Consider the following 19018-nt stretch of genomic DNA (forward strand, 5'->3'; position numbering starts at 1 on the left):
TAGATCGACCAGAAAGGAAGCCATAGAGGAAGGCACAGATAGAAGTAAAGAAACCATATGTGGACAGTTTGCTATGCTCGATCGAAATCCTTTGAGATGTCAAGTGCAATGCAAAGCTTTCACTAAAGTCCCAAAAGGAGGATGACCAGGAGTATGAAGCGTAGGTGAGAAGATCGCCAGTGGAGCATCCCCAACAGAACCCATACTGATGATCAGAAAGAAGGTTGTAATAGAAAAGATGTTTTAAAATTTTTCTGTTGAAAATAGACTCAGAAACTTTTGAGACACAGGATGTTAAAGCAATTGGGCGATAGTTTGAGGGCTGCAAATGGCCACCCTTCTTTGGGACTGGCTGAATAACAGCAAACTTCCAGCAAGAAGGGAAGGTACAAGTTGATGGACATAGGCGAAAGAGTTTACCCAGGAAGAGTATAAGCATAGAAGCACAGTTCTTGAGGACAACAGGAGGGAACCCATCAGGCCCACATGCCTTGTTAGTATTGAGGCCAGTGATAGCAGAAAATACTTCAACTGAAGAAATTTTAACTCCTCCATGGCCGTGGGTCTGGAATTTTACGTGCACCCCGGGCCAACGTGAGGGCCATTTTCTGAGGTTTCGAAAAGTGATTTTTTTTCCCTTGCCGTACTGAAGAGAAAGTTCAGACGCACCTAACAGTGCACATCCCAGCTTCCTAGACCCATTCTGTGGCTTGCAATGGAGCTTGAAAGTTGCAGAAATACCGGCAACCGATATCCGCCACCCAGGGGTGCTGCCGCAGTGGAACTTGGCAGGTATTTTTTTTTTAATCCCCAAAACAATGCGAATGGTGTTGAAATGTTGTGCATATATGAGATATGATGATATCGAATGATTTCAGTACATAATATGTTAGGAATGGCAGGAAAAACAATTATTATGAATATTTTTTCACCTCTTTTATAGAATATGTTTATGATAGTTTCGAATTATTTTTTACGTTATCGTTGTGCCCATACTTGGAAAAGGTAGTGAAAGAGTTAAATTTTCAGTCCTAAATGAGAAAATTGCCCGTCCTCCGATGCTAGGCTCTCCCACGGGAGATGAAAGTGGGGGGTCAGATCCGATTAGGAATACAGAAGTTGAGTCGCAACTTCCAGCCCCCACACCACGTGCATGGCTAAAAATTGAATCGTAATGCAGTTTCAAAACTACAAATAAGTCTTATTATTAAGAATACAGAGACAAGGCAGAAATAAATACGTTTACAGAAAACATTTTTTCCATAACACGTTCTCGTTTCTCTATCATTTTATTTTGTTATTTTCGCATTATATGTTGCTATTTCTTAAGCAGGGTGGTTGTGTGTGTTTTGCAAGGGAGGAAAAAGATTATATTTTGTCTGGGTCAAGAAAATGGTTGTAAGTATGTGTTTTTAGGCATGGCCACAAGTAAAAAAATCGTATATCCACTAGTCACGGCAGCAGGTGAACTGACAGATGATATGTGAGAGGGTGAAGTCAAGGTCAGCCTCATGTCCTAGATGTTCGTTCACTTCCCGAAAGTTTTCACAGTTTTCTACAAGTTGCACGGTATCGAATGATCCAAACCATTACAACAAACCTGAGCAAATAGGTAAAGATACCAAGACAATTTTTTTTTTTCACTTATTATCATGTCTTTTTTGTTTGTGCCTGTATTAATTCACAATCGTAAACAGGTGGTTGTGTGTGTTTTGCAAGTGAGGATAAAGATGATATGTTCTGCCAGGGTCGAGATAATGGGTGTAGTTGTGCTTGTTTAGGCATGGCCAGGAGCAAATAAATAAAAAATCCACTCATCACAGCAGCAGACTCTGAACTGCTTGATCAGGTGCATTGGAGTGTAGTGTAGGTTAGTCTGAAGACATTCAGAACGTTAGTTCAGTTCCCCAAAATTTTTGCAGTTTTTTACAGGCCTCACTCAAACGACATCTGTGACCATTTACCGGCTAAACATCATTCGATGCCGGCGGCCACAGAGGGGTTAATTTCAGCCATGAGGAAGTCAGATGGGGGAAGTGATGGAGGAACAGCACTGGAATCGTCTAAGGTGGAATTGGAGAAGAAAGTCTGAGCAAAGAGATCTTCTTTATCAGTAGAAGATACAGCTACAGAGCCATCAGAGTAGAAAAGAGGAGGGAAGGATGATAAAGTTGTTAGAAAGGTTTTTGGCAAGCTGCCAGAAGGAGTGGGAAGAATTCGAGTTGGAGATTTGCATGTGAGCATTTTGTACAGATGAAATTATATTTAGGAGAACAAAGAACAGACTTAGCACGATTCCGGACAGAAACATAAAAAAGATGTGATTCAGGGGTGAGTTGGCTCCAGTTCCTTTTAGAGACCCTCTTCTTGTTGTTGACACCATTAGAACAAGTGTGATTAAACCAAGGCTTTCTTGCATTAGTCAAAGGATATGAGAAGGGAATGTATGCTTCCGTACCCGAGAGAATAACCTCCATAATGTGAGAGGCACACTCAGATGGCTCCCGGCCATGGAAGCAATAATCATTCCAGGGAAAATCAAAGAGGTACTGCCTGAGGACCTCCCAGTCAGCAGCTCCAAAGTGCCACAACTGACGTTTCTTTGGAGAGTCCACAGGCCGTACTGGAGCAATAGGACAGGTTGAGATAATGAGATTGTGATCGGAGGAGCCCAACACGTATTATATATGCATTACTGCATATATAATACATGTTTACTCTCAAAGGTATACTTATTTGTCTTCGGTTTGTAATGTTCGATAGGAATGATAGTTACAGAGACTGATCTTACAATTAGGACTTCCCATGTCATTCTGTGTAAAGGAAAATGAGAAGTCTGTTAATCGTTCATATAGATTATTTTTATTATTATTATTACGCAGTACCCTAGACTCTAAGTTCGAGATGAGTAATTGCCAGAATAACACCGGAAATGTTTGCAGGCAGATGTTTGACAGAGGATAAATAACTAAACAAATTTATACGCGTTTTCGTGTCAACACAAAATATAAATATATGTTATATCATTACGATTATCTCCTGGGGAAATGTCTCATGTTAAAATCGAGAGGGAATGAAAGCATTCAAACCTCAGTCCGAACTCAGCAAACTTCCATAACTTTCCTGACAATAGTAACTCTACCGACATCTACTTAATTTGTTAAATAAAATACTAGCATCATATTGTCATCTATCTTTACAGATTAACTCAAACACACCGTCCAAGTCGTATATTGCAGACTTACATGTAATTCTCAACCTATCACTAAACCTTCCTCTGCCCCCAATCCCCCGCCTTCCCCCCCCCCCCCACATTCACACTCACAGTTACCAGACACATGAGGTCTGGCTGCTGCTTCACATTCACCCGTGTCACACTAGTGTTTCAAGAGGAGGGTAATGCGGAACTTTCCCTGACTGGACATCATCGAGTACGAGGAGCCCTCAAATTTTCAGGAGAGATGATGAAGTGCAAGTATGATGCCATGGCAAGTGAGGTTAGCTTTAAGGATGGTGACCAAGTATGGTTATACAATCCTCAGCGAAAGAAAGGACAGTCACTGAAGCTGGAGAGCCCGTGGGATGGGCCTTACAGTACACTGTGTTGGACTGCCTATCAGATGTAACATATCGCATTCGGGGAGGCAGGAAGTCTCGCCCAAAGATGGTACAGTGAAGCATCTGTGGCAGAACCATGGGCCAGGACAGTACAGCTGGGACGTCTCAGAGGAATTGTTCTCACCCACAACTGAGGATGTTGTGGAGGACCAAGGACCTAAAGTGCAAGAGGATGGTGACAGTTCCTCAAGAGAAGAAGCAAATCAAGAAGACGACCAAGACCTTCTTGGAGAAGTGGACTGTGTGGAGGAGCGTGGACGACGTCGGAGGCAGCATAGGAGAATACCTGATAAACTGAAGGATTATTTTGTGTATAGTTAGAGGTTTCATTGGGATTAAGGTTTATGTTTGTGTATATTGTGCAGTTTTGTCGGGACGACAAAGAACTAGGGAGGGGGTAAGAAGCGAGATTTACCAGTTAGGTAGCCGAGATGTTTCTCGACATTTCACGTTGTCATAGCTTCGGTACGAGTCAGATATGCCAGTTTGCATGCTGTTTGTGAGTGTAGTTATTCGTGAGTTGTACATTAATTTTTATGCTCTTTTTCCAATAATGTTTTATTATGTGATTGCTTGTTAATTATGTACTTTAATTTAAGCCAGACATGTTTGGGTTATATCCGAGTTGGTAACTGTTGTTGGTAGGGGCAGGTACCAGACTAGCACGCCCAAGAATGCTGAAGAAGTAGATCATCCTCGAACAATGCAAGCTTATATAAGGATGGATAAGAGACTAGAACAAATTCAGTCGGTTTTCGGTTCAGTTTGAGTGTAGTGCAGTGTCAGTGCAGTGAAATTTGTATATTTTCGGTACTTGTGTGATGCAGTGAAGTGTTGTCAGGCATTAAGTGTAATAGCGGTTAGTAGAAGTTTGTATATCTCCAGTGCTTGTGAGAACAGTGACGTGAACTTGGCAAGCATTAAGTGTAATTATTTGGAAAATAGACAGTGAATTTTAAGAAGCCAGTGTTAATTTACGCCTCAGCTGATCTTGTATACTGTACACCTAAAGCTGACTATAGGAAGAACAACTCAAAGGACAACGTCCTTCCTATACTGTACTACTGCTGTTGAGCCTGTGACAGTGTGGGGTGGGGACGCAACAAAATATATATAAATCTATCTATCTATATATCTATATTATATCTATCTATCTATCTATCTATCTATATATGTATAGTCGTGGTCATAAATCACCTATCCTCCTGTACCCCGTGCCTCAGGCTGCCGCCATTATGCGCGGCAAGTCACACTGGAGTAAGAGGGGCTGAGAGGGAGGGGCCAAAGAGAGAGAAGGGCAGGTGGGGGAGTGGGGAGGAGTGATGGTGCTGAGGTGGGGTAAGGGAGGGAAGGGAGGATAGGTAGGGGAGGGAGAATAATATGCTAAGTGGTGGTCACATTAATTGTCTATTTTCTTTAATTCTGGGCATGATATAAAGGAGATAATAATCGGTAGCTTATGCTGCATTACATATTGTATAGCGGCGTCAGATGACAAGTTTTAAATAGGTGGTGAAATAAGGCGATGGCTCGTGAGAGAAATATGCTAACGTGACAGATTAAATATTAGTGCAGAGCCATCGAGACCGTGTGGGCCCAGATTGTAAACGCTTGGGAGCCAGAGAACGAGAGGCCACAGGCCTGCCTCCTCCAGCATGTCACCAAGGACGAGCGAGAGCTGTTCAGACGAAACCAGCAAACCATCAACAACATTATTTCCTCGGTGTCGCGTAGACTGCAAGAGGTTACTGAGGCAGAGGACAGCTGGATTACTTACTAAGTCTTTACTGGTTGCTTTGACTTGAACAGTGTCGGTAAACATTGACCTTGAGAATGAGAATTTGGGTAAAATTTTGTTTAATTTTCCTTGAATACAGATTATGAGAGATATTGTTACTATATCCACCCATGTGCGCAGACGTCAAATATATTTACCTTTTATGCACAACTTTTAAATAACCTTTATGATATTTAGTTTCAAAATATAATTACATGGAATCTTTGTGGTAGGTGGGGGCACTCACCATCCACTCACTCAATGTAGTGCTGCTCTCAGGTGTCTGCCCTTTCCTCTCCTCCATCCTTCTTTCCTTTCATCCTCTTCTGTTCTTCTTTCTTTCATTCTTTCCTCGTCCATCTGCCTCTGGGTGACTTTACGCTCCCTCTTCTTCCTTTCTATCCTTCATTCTTTCCTCTTCCTTCTGCCTGTGGGTGACTCTGCACTGAGTGACAAGCCAAATTGTTTTTTGTACACCAGGAAACCATTTACTATGGTGGGTGGTAGCCGTATAACCAAATTTTGGTGCCTGGTGGTTTAGTGGGTAATTACGGGGCTCCAATCGGATTGAGCAAGTGAAGGTTTATATCCAAGTGATGGTTGGGGTTGATTGCCCACGTATTGCCACTCAGGGATGAGTGAGGCTGGTCACTCTCATCTTAAATGTCAGGACCAACTTGCCTAGCCCCGGGCTCCTACGCTTCTCATGGGGCAAAGTAGGATTGGATGATGGATTGATGGATGGTAAAGGACGTTTCTTAACTAAACATTACAGAAGTTAAAGTCACCCAGATTCCATTCTGCGTCCGAGGTCAAAATAACACGGATAAACACAAATATCTGGCACTGCACTAATGTTTAATCTGTCACGTCAGCATATTTCTCTCACAAGCCATCCCTTGATATCACCACGTATCTAAAGCTTGTTAGCTGACGCCGCTATACTGTACAATATGTAATGCAGTATTATCTACTGGATACTAATTCCTTCACATCATGCCCTTAATGAAGGGAAATAGGCAAATAATGTGACCACCACTTCGCATATCATTCTTCCTCCCCTACCAACCCTCCCTCCCCTCCCTCACCCCACCCAAGCACCATCACTCCTCTCCCCACCCACCTGCCCTCCTCTCTCTGGCCCCTCCCTCTCAGCCCCTCTTACAAGTGTGACTTGCCGCGCATAATGGAGCCAGCCTGAGGCACTGGGTATCGGAGGATAGGCGATTATTTATGACCACGACTGTATATCTATCTATCTGTCTATCTATCTATCTATAATATGGATGTATATCTATCTACCTCTGCCTCTGTCTGTCTGTCTGTCTGTCTGTCTCTCTCTCTCTCTCTCTCTCTCTCTCTCTCTCTCTCTCTCTCTCTCTCTCTCTCTCTCTCTCTCTATATATATATATATATATATATATATATATATATATATATATTATAACAGAACGGAGGAAGGAAAAACAAATGAATAAAAAAAATAATCCATACACCAGATTACTGGTGTCTTCTGTTCATAAAATATCTGTAACAGTTAGACTTGAACAGCTGTAGGCTGAAATTTGGAGGGAAACAACTCTGGGGAATCGAGTTCCAGAGAGATGCAGTCCGGGGAATGAAAGAAATCTGATAGGCAGAAGTTCTCCAATATGGCTGAGTGACATTCTAGTCATGAGCGTTACCAGATGCTCAAGTAGCACGAGGGAAGGGATGGAGAGACGGCACATTGGACGCAACTTCTTCTGAGCATTTGCCAAAAAAATATCTGTAAAATAATGCAAGGGAGGCAACATTCCTTCTTACTTGCAGGGGAGGTAGTTTATTTGTAATGGCAGGGTTGTTAATAATTCTAGCAGCTTTGTTCTGAATTTTATCTAATAGTTTTTATGCAACCTCTCCACATCCATTCCACAAGGGTGAGCAATATTCACGCTGAGAGCGCACATGACTCTTATGAATTATAGCCAACTGCTCATCAGCGAAGAAGTTACGGACTCTGTACAATAATCTAAGTTTCTTTGAGGCGGTTTTAGCAAGTGATCTGACATTAGAGGTCCAGCTAAGAGCATTGTTAAGTACAACGCCAAGAATTTCAATACTTTTGGAAATAGGAATATTAATGGCACTGAAGGTAATGTATGAATCTGGCAATATCTGTCTATTAGTAAATTGTATATATTAAGTTTTACTAGCATTAAAAGAAACAAGGTTGTTTTGTCCCCATTCACTGATCGTAGATAGGTCTTGATTTATGGAGATGGCTGTACTGAGTTAAGAGTAGAGATATTAGACTTTGTAAATAGGTGTCTGAGTGTGAATGAACTATGTAGTGTTGAGTCATCAGCGTATGAATAGATGGGATTGTGAGTGACAGATAAGAGATCATTAATATGAACCAGGAATAGGGTTGGCGCCAGAACTGACCCATGCGGCAAGCCGGCGTTAATTGAGTGGAAATAGGAATATACATCATCTACTTTTATTTTCCTGTCACTAAGATATGAAGAAATCAAAGGAACAAAAGACGTTTGTCCATAGCAAGGGAGTTTGGACAGCAGGGAACGGTGCCATATTCTGTCGAAAGCTTTAGAAATATCAAGAGCTACTGCATGAGTTTCTCCATGTAGATCAATTGATTGATGGATGGTATGAGTTAGGAGATTGAGTATGTCGATGGTTGATCTTTTGTGGCGAAAACCATATTGTCTATCACTAATTAAGTTGTTGGATTCAAGATGTTTAACAATGTGCTTATTAATTAAAGTTTCAAATACCTTACCAGGAGAAGATGTGACAGCAATTGGTCTGTAATCAGAGGGGTCAGATGAACTTCCTTTCTTCGGAATTGGGTGGATATTGGCTTCTTTCCATGAATTTGGGAATAAAGAAGTGCGTATGCATAGTCTGAATAATTTAGCTAGAACAGAGGCAAGTTCAGGGGAACACTTTTTCAAAACAATTGGCAGAATTCCATGTGGACCTGGAGCTTTGTTGGTAGGTAAATTGTCTAGGATGGATTTTACGTATCTTGTCTGTATTTTAAGTAGGCAATTTCGGGAGAGTCAAGTTCTAGTACTGGGACATTCTGGCTGGTATCGCCTATGGTAGAATTTCTTGCAAATGTACTGGCAAAGATATCTGCTTTCCCACGTGGGTCATTTGTAATGTTGCCATCTGAAGATTTTAGAGGGGGAATGGAAGATGACTTGTTTAAGTTATTATTAAAAGAATTAAGAGTTGACCAGAATATTCTTTTGTCATTAGGATTGTTAAGTAGTTTTGATGCTTGCTTTTGAAGAAAGTTTGATTTAGCTAGATTTAATACAGCTTTTGCATGATTTCTAGCAATTTTAAATTGAGAGAGTGATTCAGATGTTTTTTTTTATTTTAAGTAAGAGTTATATGCTAATGACTTTTGGGCTGTTGCTCTGGCACAGTTGCTATCAAACCATTTTGGAGAGTTCGATCTTTTAGTGAACTGTTGACTTGGTATGTATAAATTCATAGCAGCTAATATTAAGTCGCAAATGTGGGACTGGGAGGAATTGGGATCACTAGAGAAGAAAGACTGCCATCGAATGTCAGCAAGATAATTTCTAAATCCATCCCAGTTTGCCCTATCAAAGTGCCATCGGGTCACCCTGACAGGTTCAGAACGGGGAGGTTTGGGGGGGTTAACTAATGAGGCTTTGATGAGATTGTGGTCAGAGGATCCAAGTGGTGACAGTACCTCTATCCTGTATTGATGTGGATTATTTGTCAAGAATAAATCCAAGAGATGGGCATTGTAGTCAGGATTATCAGGTATTCTGGTTGGTTGCTTTACCAGCTGGGTGAGATTAAACGATTCTGCCAACAGCTCGCACTCTAGACCAGCGTCGTCAGTCCTGGCAGAATGCAATAACCATTCAACATTATGTATGTTAAAATCACCCAAAATGGTAATTTCAGTGCTAAGGGCAAGGTTAAGGTTACTCAACTGTGTGGATATGGAATCAAATACACTGGGTTCCGAAGAAGCATTGGGGGAGCGATAAACTACACAAGTATATTTGGTAATTATTTGACAATTTAGTTTATATAATGAGTAATCAAAACTGGATGAAGTGAAGTTTAAAATAGTGTCAACTGCATATTGGGATTTGATATAACAACAGGTGCCGCCCTTGTTACTGAAGTTTGTAAGGAGATGGTAACCAGGAAAACAAAATGGGGATATATCGGTAGAGGGTGAGATTTGTGGTTCTGTGAGGAAAAGGGCCAAAGGGGATATGGACTGAAGGAAAAAGTGAATTGAGTTTAAATTTGTGGTAAGGCCGCGGATGTTGGTGAAGAATGAGGCCACACTTTCACCTCTTCGCTGACGAGCACTAGCGGAAATAGCAACAGTCACTGCTGGCACAGTCGCTTGATGGCGACCGGGAGGACCCTGTGCTGCCAGCCCTACCCTGCCGGTGGTGGCAATCCGAGGTACCACCTCATTTGATAGTAACATTGCAGCGGCCATTACTAAAGAAAGTGAATAGAAGGTGTGATATGTAATGCACATGTAGCGTTGTGTAGACAATTGAAGGTAGAGGTATTATGAGAGCATGCTGGCCTACTCTCCGTGTAAATGAATATACTGAAAATGTTCAGCAAAGGGAGATGGCCAGGATCAAGTCCTGAGGACTGGTGAAACGGAAGCTCCAGCTCTCCCTATCACCAGCTTGCCATCCACCTCGGGAGTACTGCCCTGTTCGACTGGTGCTACAGTCTACTCCTCACATTTTTTCATATAAATACATATACATACCAGAAGCGGTGTTTGGGAAAAACTTGCACGTGTTTGCAGATGTTGCTTCTCTAGTTTTATGCTTTTCTTGCTACCATTAGGTGATTTTACTCGCGCAGTTAGAGACATCTGGTAGCTATCTTATGAATCCATCTTCTCAATGGATTTATCGGAGTTAACAATAAAAGTGTTTTTTAAGTGCCTGTGTTGATACTGCCGCAGTTAACCAACTCTCTGGGCAGGTCTGCTGATGTGTTCTAGCTAATACCAAACAGCTTTAGGCGATATAGGTGGCAGTGACTTATAGAAGCCCCAACAGGTGACGGGATTAGAAACTAGATCACTGAACTTTCTTTGCAACAATTCACTCATAATAATCGTTACTGGAAGGAAGGGTTTAAGTGAATGCAAGAAAATGAAGAGTATACCGTAGATGAAGAAGGAGAGGAAGGCCAAAAGCAATATTGTTTTTGTCCATTTTCATCTGACCGTGAATCCCGTAGGCTGCACGCTGAAGTTACACATCTTAGCTCATGATCATCTTTTCGCGGGATAGGGAGGGAGCAAGGGACGTTTGTACAGTTAACCAGGCAGTGGTTATATTAATACCATCATGGGAAGGCGTTTCTTCCTAGCTCTAAAAGATATTTAGTAGAGACAGATATACACGTATACGTCTGTCTAGATTATCTCTCCCAGGATGCAACGTCAGGCAAAAAGACATGTATGTATTGCTTAGTCTGGAGAATATTAACATTTTCATGGTCGGATAATCCCAGTATTTTGTTCCACTAGACATTATTTTATTCACGTGAGTCAATAGAAACATCAGTGAATAAATAATGTCACCTTTAACCATTTCATCCTCGGAACAGCTCTGGTATTCAACTGTACCTGACTCCAGATGACAGTAGTTGGTCGGGGGTGATACATACTCGTACGAACCTCCGACTTTAGAAATATGTTTCACAAAATTTACATTTAAAAAGTAACTATTTCCATAAAGCTGAGATGTGCTGTATTATCTTCCTTTGGCTAGTGGTGATTCTAATCGGTGTAGCATTTCTCTTGCAGAAAGAAGTAGCAAAGGCTAGAAGCTGCAAGTAGAAGAAAAACATAATAAATGACAACTGTGATAACCGAACTCACCTCTGCATTATTGTTGGGGGAAAGAAATAACTCTTTATGGGGAAGGGACCACCCCCAGCGGCGTCAACCAGCCGAAAATTTTACCTTGGCGAAGTCTACCACTGTGCAAAATTTTGTGTTCCATTGTAGCGAAATGGAGGCGACTTTTTCCAGCTGACTGAAATTTACTTACTCATGACTGGGATAGCTTTAAAAGCTTTTTCTAGCTAGCATTAGGAGATTTAAGTCAACTGAAGAGTCATATAAGCATGAGTCTTAAAAAATAATATAGAAAAAAAAAACAATATAGAAGAAATACACCGGGAATGGCTTGCATCAGAGAGTAGCCGGCCTGCTGTCTTGTTACTGGTATACGAACATAGTCAAGTATGAGATAAGATACAGAGGTCAGGCAGTTCATACTTTCAACCATAATGAGTTGTCCACTGATAAGTGGGCTTTGTATGATAACATATGAGAGATAACTTATGCAACAGGTAACTTTTGTGATTGCTGAACGCTGTAGAGAACATATCTTTTTTACTTTTTAGCTACCAAGTTCGAAATGTGTATTTTTTCTTGTTACCCACTGACAGTTTTATTCAGTTCAATGACTCCCTAAGCAACTACAGAGGTAAGAGCTGATTCTATGACCTTCTCATCACGATTGTTCGACTCATGGGTTGTAGTATTCTCGCTAACACCAAACAATTTCATTCATGTGATACAATCCGTACTCTCGAAAGGGCTTATTTGCACGTAACTACTACTACAATTTATTTATTTTTTTTATAGTACGTACAATCTCGGACAGAGCAACTTGATACATTCAAGGAGGAGGATGCGTGCTCTTTCCACTTTTACTGGACGGCGGGTCGATGTTTGGTCATCCTCCCAACAAACAGACTAGAGACAATGAAAAGTCGAGCTATATGTTTTCATTTCTCGGTGGACTGGAAAACTTAACTGTTTTTTAAAGCTCATGAATGACAATGAAATGGCCACGACACTCGGCGTATTACCGAGGCTTCATATCATGACAAGGCGTGTATTCGAGGTTGGGAGTTCAAAATGTTCAGGCCTATTTACTCATTAGGGCACATTCTCTTTGCATGGTGGTTAAACTTCTAAGGTATGAGTTAATGTGATTATAGGGTGATGGAAATGTCTCAGTCAGCTTCCATAAAATCTTCCCGTAACGTTACCTTGGGATCATTCCGCCAAGCTTGGTGTAATGAATTACTAAATTAAATACATGAGTCCCAAGATGAATACGGTGTCAAAACTAAATGCAGGCCACTGCAGTACTGAATGCAAAGGAAGTTGGCTGGACTGGCTAGTGAATAAGTACTTTAGTGACAACTGATGCCTAACATTTTAAGTAAATAAACCAAATAACATAAGGAATGAAAGGTTCATAACCCCCCGCCGCCCTTTTTTCCCCTGTTACTGTAAACACACACGCATTGTACTAAGGGTTTCTGATAGGCTGAAGTGGTAATTATGAAAGTCCAACACCCTAGACACATACACTCTTATAGGAAATTTCAGTCTTTTAAATAATGTCATGATTATTTAGCTTTCTATGTAGGTGCTAATTTAACGCAATACTTCGGGCTACAACTGTTTTCTTTTTTTTTTTTTTCTTTTACTGTGGCTAAAGTCAAACTAGTTTACTCGCCACTAGGAAACTCCTGAGGTTCGAGGGTTATGAACTCCTTAATATTATGTAATTGAGAAAATCGTTTAATAAAATCATTATAAACTAAATCATTATGTGGTAAGTGGGGGCGCCCATCATTCACCCACTTAGTGTAGTGATACCCTGTTTTAGGGGATATCTCTAAATTAAGTGGCAAGCCAAATATTTTCTTGTAAACCAGGAAAGCATTTACAACGCTGGGTGGTAACCCACAACCAACCAACACGTGTTCCCTACGTGACAACAGGTGGGTTGGCGGAGGGTTAGTGCCCCTCCCCGGAAAACATTTACCTAAAAATACGAACAAGAAGCCTCGGACCAGGACTGACCAAAAGGGAACAACTTAGGACCGAACGAAGGACATGATATGGATAGCTACATGGAACGTAGGGGGTGCTAATGATGAGGTGCAAGAAAGAGAGTGTCCAGGTGCTTGAGGGTGCTATAGTGGATGTATGTGGATAAAGTGAAACTAAATGGAGAGGTGAGAGTGTGAGAGAATGGGAGTATGGATGGGGTATATACAGGGGAGTAGGTGAGAATGAGAGGGCAAAAGAAGGAGTGTGTATTGTTATTGTTGTGAGTAACAGATGGAAAGAGACTATAAGAGTATGGATCAGTTGGCTCAAGGATTGTGTGGGTAAGATTGAAAATTGGACTACAAATGTGGGCACTTGTGTGCATGTATGTATCAAGGCAAGATCGTGCAAACAGAGTGAGAGAAGAGTTCTGGACAAATGTGGAAGCGTGCATAAAAAAGTTTGAAAGGAATGAGAGAGTGTTTTTGATTGGAGATAAGAATGGAAAAGTAGGGAATGTGAAGGTGGATGTAGTAGTTGGTGAGTGGGGTTTTCCTGCAGAGATGGATTAAAATGGCAGTGCTTTAGTGGACATCTGTGCCGTGAGGGGATTGGTGATAGCCAATACTCTCTTCAGGCACAATATGATCCACAGGTATAAGTGGCGAGTGATGAGAAGGGTGGATGGTAAACTAAATGAATGGAAGGCAATGATTGATTATGTATGTGTAGATGAAAGGATGAGAGGGTGTGTAATGGATGCAAGAGAATACCGTATAGAGGTTGGGTGAGTGGACTTTCGAACCACCACTTGAAGGTGGTCTGAATCATAGTCCAAATGAAATGGAGAAATAGAAGAAGGGAAGGACAGAAGGAAGTAGCTCTTACAAGGAGGATAGAAAAGTTACAAGAGGATGGAAAAAAGACAGAAGAAAAGAGGGAAATGGATGAGCGATTGGGTAAATATAGATAGGAGCAGATGGGGAACGTGGAAGGTGTGTGCAAGATATTCACAGGAGAAGTCCGTGCATCATGTGACGTGGTGTGTGGTGTGAAGAGAAGACAAAAGGGGATGCAGGGAACAGCATGGTGGACTCAAGAGGTGAGAGAGGCTGTGGCACAAAAGAAGAAAGCATACAATGAGTGGATGAGAAACAGGGGCGTCGAAGAAGACGATAGACAGAAGACAGAATTATATGTGGAGAAGAAGAGAGAGGTGAAAAGATTAGTAAGAGAGAGTAAGAAGAGAGTGGATGCGGAATTTGGAAGGAATTTGATTGTGAAGTGGAGGGAATTTAAGAAAATGTTCTCGAAAGAGGTAAAGAGAGTTAGAAAGGGTGGCAAAGAAGCTAGTCTGGGAGTGAGAGACAAAAATGGTAAATTACTAGTGGAGAAGGAAGAAAAAGTGAGCAGAAGGAGAGGACACTTTAAGGAATTGTTGAACATAGAGAATGAAAGTAATGCAAGTATACCTGGCTGGGAAATGGCTGGGAGAAGGAGGGATGTGAGAGGAGAGGAAGGAATCAGTAGGATGGAAGTTGTGGAAGAAATGAAGAAAGTTAAAATGGGGAAAGCCCCAGGAATTGATGGAGCGTGTGGTGAAATGCTGAAGCATGGGGGAGAGATAGTAATACAATATGTGGAAGATATGCAGATTGGCCTGGGAGGGAGGTAGAGTCCCGGAGGATTGGAAGTCAGGTATAATTATTCCCCTGCACAAAGGAAAAGGGGAAAAAGCAGTGTGTGGTAATCATAGGGGCACTTGCCTTCGTAGTGTAATAAGAAAAGTATACGGTAAGATACTTATTGACAGAGTTAGGGAAATAACAGAGGAATTAGTTGGAGAAGAACAGGGAGGTTTTAGGACAAAAAGGGGTTGTGTTGATTAGGTATTCATCATTAGATCTTTAGTGGAAAAGTTTCTAGAAAAGGGAACGAAGTTGTATGCAGCCTTCATGGATTTGCAGAAAGCATATAACAGGGTGGATAGACAAGGATTGTGGAAGGTATTAAAAATATATAGAGTAGATGGGAAGTTGTTGAAGGCCCTGAAGAGCATGCATTAGGGTGCTAAGGCTGCAGTGCATGTGGACAGTGAACTGAGGGAATTTTTCTATTTGATGGTTGGATTGAAACAAGGATGTGTCATGTCTCCATGGTTGTTAAATCTGTACATGGATGGTGTTATAAAAGAGCTACAAGGTAGGGCAGTGGATGTTGGAGTGGTTCTAGTGGGAGAGGACAGTGTTTGGAAACTCCCTGTACTGTTGTTCGCAGATTATACTGTGTTGTTAAGTGAAGATGAAGGGGAGCTGCAAGGCTTGGTGGATGAGTCTGGGAGAGTGTCTAAGAAATGGAATCTAAAGGTGAATGTAGGGAGGAGTAAAGTGATGGTCTTCGAGAGAAACGAAGTCAGTGAATGTACAGTGAGATTGGATGGGGAGATGGAGAATGTGTGTGCGTTTAAGTACTTGGGTAGTGTTATGAGTAAGGATGAAAGTTTTGAGGGTGAAGTGCTTGAAAGGGTGCAGCAGGGAAGAAAAGTTGCTGGTTCCTTGAAGCAGTGATAAGAAACAGGGAAGTGAGCATGGAAGTGAAAAAGCTACTACATGACAGTATTGTGATACCAACCCTAACATATGGAAGTGAAGCTTGGACGTTGTTGGTGGGACAGAAGTCAAGAGTGAGTGCAGTGGAAATGAGTTATTTGAGAGGAGCATGTGGAGTCACATGGAGAGACAGACTGACAAATGAGGAAGTGAAGGAGTGTTGTGTTGTGCATGTGGATGTGATAGGAAGCGTTAGGAGAGAGACATTAAAGTGGTTTGGCCATGTGGAGAGGCTGGAGAGTGAGAGACTGAGGAGGAGGGTGTATGTGAGTGAGGTGGAGCGGGGAAGAGGGAGGGGTAGGCCAAGGATGAGATGGAGGGATGGAGTGGAGAGGTATATGAGAGAGAGGGGTGTGAGGTGGGAGCAGGGCAGTGAAATGGCGGGGGACAGAGCGACATGGAAGCGATATGTGGCCCTCCCTTAGGGGATTAAGGAGTCTGGCAATAGATAGATAGATTGCTTATAAAACACAGAATTTCTTGATTTGTCCTTTTTAAAAAAATATCAGCTGGATTGCCAACTGTTCAGTTGTTAGTTTTCAATGGGGTGGTGATCAGACAGCAAGCCTTGTGCTGGCCTTTCATGCCAGACGGGCTACAGCCTGTCACTGGGAGAGAGGACGGTTGGATTTTGATGCATCTGAGGCGTCATTAATATAACCAGTGTCATATCATCTCACAGTGTGTGTTTATACCCTAAATAGTGTACACTCTAAGTGAATATACAAGTGCTTTCCTTAATGTCAGTATAAACACTAGGGCGGCTTCTCAGGTTATCTTGAGAGGAAAGTATCATGTCTCGAATATCAACCGACTTGAATCTGCGTCTTGAAGGGATGACCAAACACTGATTCTCAGTCCGGTAAGTGTTGAAAAGAACGTTTACACTCCACCTTGGGTATATCTGCTTCTTTCTGGATTTGTACAGTCAAATGTTAAAGTCTATTCGCCTATCCTGTGTCTCTCTCATTGCTCAGTGTATAAACGCCAGTCAGACGTAGTGAACAGAGGTACATTACTGCCTACAGATGGCGCGGTGTGATGTGGGCGTTGGCATAATGGGCGGTGGAGGGGTGAGAGGGCGAAGTCAGATGGATTCAGGGAGGAAGAGAGAGATGATGATTGACTGCCATGGCCACGCATCTACTGATATTGTCTGCAACCAGTTGAGGGGGGCATCTATCAGACGACAGTCTCCAGCTGCCAGATCAAAGGGATCATGATTTGGTTTAATGTTAGGGCAGGGTACGGATTCATCAAGCACCAGGATACTGGCGTTGATGTTCTTGTGCACCACCAGACCGTCGTTAAACTACACCCACGGCACCTTCAATACTCCCTTGGGGATGGAGAGATGGTGGAGTTTAATCACATTAGGATTCCCAAGGGTTCTGAGGCTGGGGACGTTACTGGTCTGGGAGGTGTGGCCGTGCAGGGTTCTGCCCATGCATGGTGACGACTCATGGCCTGGGGATGCCAGACCAGGGATCCTGTGAGTTCTGTAGAGATATGCACTATTGTTGAAATGTGCATCGTGACAACAAAGGCTTTTTGTGGGGGTAATAAGAGGGCTTTGCATGTTCTCCTTCCCAAGATCTTTGAGGAGAATGGGCTGCCTCACCTTATTATCCCTGGGTGCTTTGCCTATGGTGTGTATTCTCCCCCTCGCTGAAGGGGACGTTGGGCCCGGCTGCTGCAGCTTACCATCCCCCACACAACGCTGTGGAAAAGGCTGCGACTGGAGGCCCCACTCAACAGGAAGAATGCGACTCTGATCACTAACCCAGCTCCGAAAATGAACATGGCACAAACCACGGGAGAAGTTCACCATCTGCCATCAGAGACTGAGGAGGGGCAGGACTCTTCTGACACCACCTCCATGGCCAAGGATGCGTCGACCAGCTCCTCGACCGAGAAAGAGGTCAATGAATCCTCTCCTCCTCCGACAATTCATCATCTCCCTCCCATCATGGACCACAAAGATTGGCTGGACGTATCCTCCTACCAACACTTCCTGACACTCAGTTCCCACACTCAGTCGTACCAGCTCGGAGACACACTATGCTCCAACCTCTATGACCTGCTCTAAGCTGCTGACCAGGGTGAGGCAATCCAACCAGTGTTATTTGTCAGGAGGGAGGAGGTGCGTCTAGCTGATCTTCGAGCATCTTATCATATGTTAAATCCATGTCTGGCCCGTTACAGTGGCTGTTATGTGCAACGCTGGTGCGGCAGGTGACTTGTTGATTTCCTCCTCCATCTAATTTGGCCTAATGCCCCACACAGAGGGCGATGACCATAAAGCCACACACACACAAAAAAGTAAAGACCGAGGCAGGGTAGGGAGCCTAAGAAAGAGTCACATCTGAATGTTGCAGAAAATGGATGGAGGAAAGCATACGGGGAAAACCAAGACTTGTAAAAATAAAGTCCCCAAGATATAGATTTACGTACATTACCTAATGGTGCATTATGCGGCATGTTGTCTCATTACGCACGTTAATTGTATGGTTCAGAATACAAACATGGCGAACCCTATTGCAAACTTAACTTGAACACTGAGATAGGGTGTCGAGAAACCTTTCAAGCTAAGCCAGGCACAGTTAGCAGACACATTCCATTAGATAATGCACTCAGCTTATAACATGCCATGAAAATACAAATTACAGAGTATGGACTGGAAAAAACAGCATTTTATCTTAATGAAATTCAGTGATCGTGTTGAAAATTCGTTTTGAGTGCATAACAAGATGTGTCTGTAAAGTAAAGTGTAGATATATCACTGAAAAGAACAAAAGAATTGTTTATAAAATATCAGTTACTTATAAAAGTGGAAGGAGGCACCATCTGCTCCCTTATGCCTATGGAGGAATCTCTGACGTAGGTCCCCCAGACTTGGACACTCGACCAGCAAGTGATGGACAGTAAAGGGAACAAGGCAATCATCACACTACGGTTGACTCTCACCATTCATTAGGAACCCATGTGTAAACCGAGAATGCCCTGTGCAAAGCCTAGCAAGAGCCACCTACAATTGCCAAGGCATGAAGGGGAGAACCCTTGGCACAACCACTCCATGAAAGATTTCTTTTAATTTAGTATGAGCAA

Source organism: Coenobita brevimanus, chromosome 5 (assembly GCF_032717465.1).
Source record: "Coenobita brevimanus isolate Jiangsu-jjx chromosome 5, ASM3271746v2, whole genome shotgun sequence".
Taxonomy (NCBI): Eukaryota; Metazoa; Arthropoda; class Malacostraca; order Decapoda; family Coenobitidae; genus Coenobita; species Coenobita brevimanus.